Genomic DNA, 6,421 nt, shown 5'->3' with positions numbered 1-6,421 from the left:
CATTACTTAGTTATGTGAACCTGCACTGATCACTTAACCCCTCTGAGCTATGTCAGTTGGGAAAAAGTAGGAGTAATCGTATAATAATTCAAAGTAAGTATGGAACATGCTACGTTCTAGGCCCTTCCCCAGGGTTCACCAGCTACAGTTCCCAATCAAAGGCTCTGACAAGTCCGGCTGCAAAGTGATCTGTTTCATTTTAACTCAGCTGAGCTTGATTTCAGACTTTCCTGGATGCTATCTGTTCTCCTGGGCCTGGCCCTATCCTTCCTTCCTCCCCCATCTCAACCCCAGCAGCTGCTGCTCAGCCTCTCCCACCACCTCTTCCATTCCCAACCTGGGATTCCTGAACCCAGCCAGCATCTAAAGAGCTTCCTCATCAGACAGATCATTTGACCAGAAAGCCCCGCGCCAATGTATCCGATTCAATCCTCCCTACGTTGCTGCACAAGAGACGATGAATTCACAAGCCTTTGCTGCAGTCTCAGGCCTCCGCTTCATGCATCTTCCCGTAAGGGCCTTGGGGTCTAAGCACAGCTCCTTACATCCTTCTTATTCACACTCGTCCAGGAGTGTTATTTTCATCTCACAGGTCTCTTGCCCCATCCATCCTCACCTGTCCCAAATGATCACTCCACACATTGCTGATGGGAGTGTAAACTGGCACCACCCTAAGGAGCATGATGTGGCTGTTTCTATCAAAATTAAAGAAGCATATGCTGGCCGGGCGCAGTGGCTCATGCCTGTAATCCCAGCACTTTGGGAGGCCAAGGCAGGCAGATCACCTGAGGTGAGGAGTTTGAGTCCAGCCAGGCCAACATGGTGAAACCCCTTCTCTACTACAACTACAAAATTAGTCCGGGCACGGTGGCTCACGTCTGTAATCCCAGCACTTTGGGAGGCCAAGGTTGGCGGATCACGAGATCAGGAGATCGAGACCATCCTGGCTAACACGGTGAAACAGGGCCTCTAAGAAAAATACAAAAAATTAGCTAGTTGTGGTGGTGGGAGCTTGTAGTCCATTAGTAGGGAGGCTGAGGCAGAAGAATGGCATGAACTCAGGAGGGGAGCTGGCAGTGAGCCAAGATCGCACCACTGCACTCCAGCCTGGGTAACAGAGTGAGACTCCGTCTCAAAACAATAACAAGAAAAATACAAAATTAGCCAGGTGTGGTGACACATGTCTGTAATCCCAACTACTTGGGAAGCTGAGGCAGGAGAATTGCTGGAACCTGGGAGGTGGAGGTTGCAGTGAGCCGGGATCACCACACTGCCCTCCAGCCTCAGCAACAAGAGTGAAACTCCATTTAAAAAAAGAAAACCATATGCCTTTTGGCTCAGTAACTTCACTTCTGGAAATTTACCTTAAAGATACACTTGTACATGTGCAAAACGATATAAGGACATGATTCTTTGCAGCATCCTGTGGAAAAGCAAGATTTGAAATGACCGAAAAGTCCATCCACAGGGGTTGCTTCAACAGCTTATGCGGCATCCACACAATGTACAGCTATAAAAGGAAAAAGCAAATGTGCTCGCTAGGTGCTAAGATGGAAAGATTTTTTTTTTTTTTTTTTTTTTAAAGACGGAGTCTCACTCTGTCTCCCAGGCTGGAGTGCAGTGGCGTAATCTCAGCTCACTGCAACCTCCACCTCCCAGGTTCAAGCAATTCTCCCGCCTCAGCCTGCCGAATAGCTGGGATTACGGGCGCCTGCCACCACACCCAGCTGATTTGTGTATTTTTAGTAGAGACGGGGTTTCACCATGTTGGCCAGCCTGGTCTGGAACTCCTGACCTCATGATCCACCCACCTCAGCCTCCCAAAATGCTGAGATTACAGACATGAGCCACTGCGCCCAGCCTCGGAAAGATCTTAAAAAGAAGGTAAGTTAAAAAAACAAAGTGAATTACGTGATTTTGAGCCTCTGAAAGTTTGTCCTACTTAGAAACCTACTTTGACTTGCCTTCAGGCCATGCCTCTAATAACCTTCAAAATTGGGTCTCTTGAAACAGGTTTGATCATTCTGCCCTTTGGGAAGCTCCCAGGTGCAAGGGAAACTGAGGCCATAGAATAGGCTTCCAACACACCCCCATTCTGTTCTGTTTCTCAGAACCCTGAAAGTGGAATCCTAGCTCAGGAAAAATGCAGGGTGTCTCCATCCAAGAACAAACACCCCCTTGCTTGTTGGAACCCAGGCTCCTGAGAATTCGAAGCAGCTCATCCCATTAAAGGCACTGCACACCCCGCTGGGGGCTTCAGGCGGACTCCTGCCTCCTAGTGCACTGTGGTTTATCGTGGACAGAGCATGTTCTTACCTGGCCCAGTGAGAGCCCTGGCCCAGCCCTCCACCGATGGCTCCTGCACCTCTGCCCCAAGAGTTTTCTGGTGCCTGCAGACGAGCAGAAAGGCAGGCTCAGTACCATGGCAAGGCCAGCTGGGTGTGCTAGAGAGCCAAGAGTCCAGGACGAGGCTCCACCAATGAGGGACGAAAGCTGAGGGACAACTACTGGTGCACCTTCACATCCTTGGGGGACAATCCTGAGGCAAGGCATGGGCTCCACATTCTCTCACAGGGTCCCTAGAAGGACAAAGTGCCAATTGCCTATAGCTGTAACCGGCTCATCAATGCCCCTTGGTCTTTTTCTCTTGGCTCTCATCTGAATACCATCTCCGGGTCTGCTTTAGGGGGAACCCAAACTCAAATAGTGTTCACAGGGACCCTCCTCAACTGTGGGCCATCAGCTGTCTCTCCAAACGCCAGCAGGAAAACCTCATCAGGTGACATGTGAAGCGAAGGAAAAATGCCTGGACTGGGAGTCAGAAGAATGGGGCTCTCCTCCCATTCAGCGTCATAATCTGTGTAGCCTTAGAACACTCTCCTAACTTCTCTGAGCCTCTGCTTCTCAGCTGTAATACTGGATAGGGAACAATCCAGTTAAGCATGTTTTTATACTTGGAAAAACTTAGGAAAATTGTTTACAGCTGTCCCTTTGCCCCACCCCGCCCCCCCCCCCCCCCCCCCTTTTTTCTTTCTCTTTTTTTTTGAGACAGGGTCTTGTTCCGTCACCCTGGTTGGAGTGCAGTAGTGTGATCTCGGCCCACTGCAACCTCTGCTTCCTGGGCTCAAGTGATTCTCCAGCCTCAGCCTCCCTAGCAGCTGGGACTGCAGGCATGCGCCACCACGCCTAATTTTTTTACTTTTTGTAGGGATAGGGTTTTGCCGTGTTGCCCAGGCTTGTCTCAAACTCATGAGCTCACAGCGATCCACCTGCCTCAGCTTCCCAAAGTGCTGGGATTGCAGGTGAGAACCACCGCGCTCGACTCTTTTTTTTTTTTTTTGGAGAGGGGGTCTCACTCTGTCACCCAGGCTCTGGAGTGGAGTGGCGCGATCTCGGCTCACTGCAACCTCTGCCTCCCAGGTTCAAGCGATTCTCCTGCCTCAGCCTCTCAAGTAGCTGGCACTATAGGCACGTACCACCGTGCCCAACTAATTTTTGTATTTTTAGTAAAGATGGGGTTTCACCATATTGGTCATGCTGGTCTTGAACTCCTGACCTCGTGATCCACCCGCCTCAGTTTTCCAAAGTGCCAGGATTACAGGTACGAGCCACCATGCCCGGACTCCTTTTTTTTTTTTTTTTTTTTTTTTCATTCAAAATGAACATCATTGACATGAGTCCTATTTGCAGAGGCAGGTGGGGGACTAGTATTAAACTTAAATTGCATGCTAACTTACTGCATAAAAGAATAGCAATGAGGAAATCAACACTAATTTTTAGCCACTATCATATTGACAGATGGACTTGTTTGAAAAGTTGCAGCATGGGGACAATGAGCACTCTACGCTTTCATCCTGAAATCAGACCCCACGTGGCATCACCAAGCCAGGTGGGCTGTAGCAAGCTTAGGGGCCACAGGGCCACAAGTGTAAACCACTGAGACTTACGGAGGCATTATCACACGTCAATGTCACAACTCCATAAAGCAGGCCTGTTATTATCCCCATTGTCCAAATAAGGGAGCAAAAGCCGGGCACGATGGCTCATGCTTGTAATCCCAGCACTTTGGGAGGCCAAGGCGGGCAGATCACCTGAGGTCAGTTTGAGACCAGCCTGGCCAACGTGGCGAAACCCCGTCTCTACTAAAAATACAAAAACTAACTGCACCTGGTGGTGCACGCCTGTAATTCCAGCTACTCGGGAGGCTGAGGCAGGAGAATCGCTTGAACCTGGGAGGCGGAGGTTGCAGTGAGCCAAGATCACGTCACTGCACCCCAGCCTGGGTGACAGAGCACAACTCCATCTCAAAAAATAATAAGGGAGCAGAGACCTAATATCCCACAGCTAGTCCAGCAGAGCGAGGTTCAGATTTGAGTTTCATGGGCCCCAGACCTCGCTCATGCCCATGACCCTTTGTATCTTACTGGACAGAACGGTCTCTTAAGTCCTTTGCCTCTCCAAACTCTTTGGTTTCCATGCTCCTGTCTCCCACATTCATTATTCCTGCCACCATACTCAGGTGAGAGGCCATGACTACACTGTCATCCCGACTGGATACCAGGTTGCCTTTGCAGCCAGGAAAACACTTCAGCAGACCCTTCGCCCTGGGACACAGAGTGAGCAGCAGGACAGAGAAGGGCTCAGAAGAGGGCGGCCTCGGCAAAGTGATAGGCCATGCCCTGGGAGTGCTTTCACTCCGCAGCCTCCATGGGTTTCAGTGGCAGCAAGTGTGGGGCTGCATGCCTGTAATCCCAGTACTCAGGGAGGCTGAAGTGGGAGGATTGCTTGAGCCTAGGAGTTCAAGACCAGTCTAGGCAACACAGTGAGACCCCGTTTCTACAAAAATTTGTTAAAAATTAGGCATGGTGGCACGTGCCTCTAATCCCACCCAGCCGGGAAGCTGGGGTGGGAGGAAGGCCTGAGCCCATGAAGTTGAGGCTGCAGTGAGCCCTGATCATGCCACTACACTCCAGCCTGGGTGACAGGGCAACATCCTGTCTCAAAAAAAAAAAAATGGTAGCAAGTGGTGACTTGGTGACAGGGCAGCTTCTGCTTCCTAGCTCCACATCACTTCCCTTATCACAAATCCTCATCCCCCCACTCATGATGGCACTGTCCTCTTCCCGTCTCTCAGGCACACTGTGCTGCACTGCTCAGATCCCCCTGCTAGGACTGAAGGATCAATCTCCCAGCTGCTGGGAAGATGGCTGACCAGCTCTCCGGTCAATATGAGGCAGAAAGCCCTGCCCTGTTGCCCCAGCTCAGGACAGCGCTGAAGGGCCAGCCTAGCCCCTGAGTTCCCAGAGGCGGCTGGCTGAGGCTTCGAGAAGGCCCAGCAGCCCCACTCTCCCTCCCCGCTCCTTCCCCTCTGCCCACAGGTGTTCATGCTGAAAACATGTCTTAAGATACCTGCTGGCCCGGCCGGGTGCGGTGGCTCACACCTGTCATCCCAGCACTTTGGGAGGCCAAGGCAGGCAGATCACCTGAGGTCAGGAGTTCAAGACCAGCCTAGCCAACATGGTGAAACCCCATGTCTACTAAAAATACAAAAACTTAGCCGGGTGTCGTGGTGGGTGTCTGTAATCCCAGCTACTCAGGAGGCTGAGGCAGGAGAACTGCTTGAACCCGGGAGGTAGAGGCTGCAGTGAGCCGAGGCCTCACCATTGCACTCTAGCCTGGGCAACAAGAGCGAAACTCCGTCTCAAAGAAGAAACTGCTGGCCTGTCATTTAGTCTCAGAGATTCCTTCCCAGAAGCAAGTCCCCTCCATCATCTTTTCCCTTCTCACTGTGGAAGCCCCCCAGTGTCTGCATGGTATTCCATGGTGTACGTACTATGCAGCCATAAAAAAGAATGAGATCATGTCCTTTGCAGGAACATGAATGGAGCTGGAGGCCATTATCCTTAGCAAAGTTAACGCAGGAAGAGAAAACCAAACACAGCATGTTGTCATTTGTAAGTGGGAGTTAAATGATGAGAACACATGCACACATAAAGGCAAACAGCACACACTGGGGTCTATGGAAGGGTGGAGGGAGGGTAGAGGGAGAGACTAAGGAAAAATAACGAATGAGTACTAAGCTTAATCCCTGGGTGATGAAATAATATAATCTGTATAACAAACCCCTGTGACACGAGTTTATATAATAAACCTGCACATGTACCCCTGAACTTAAAATAAAAGTGAAAAAAAAAGAAAACAGAAAATAAAATCATGATCTTGGGGAAAAAAGTAAAAAGAAGTCTCCCAATATAAAAGGCCGCCAAGTGCTTACAGGAGACCCTTTCCCAGCCCAGTCACAATTTAGTGCCAGCTTTTCTCCCCAGCAGTGGGGTAAAGGTGGGCGCTCATTAACCACCTGTGGGCTTGGGGCCACGTTTCCCACCTTCCCACAGGTAAGCGGTGAATGAGCAGCGCAGCC

This window comes from Piliocolobus tephrosceles, chromosome 13 (genome assembly GCF_002776525.5).
Source record: "Piliocolobus tephrosceles isolate RC106 chromosome 13, ASM277652v3, whole genome shotgun sequence".
Lineage (NCBI taxonomy): Eukaryota > Metazoa > Chordata > Mammalia > Primates > Cercopithecidae > Piliocolobus > Piliocolobus tephrosceles.
The sequence above is the reverse complement of the archived record's forward strand: the minus strand, read 5'-3'. Positions refer to the sequence as shown.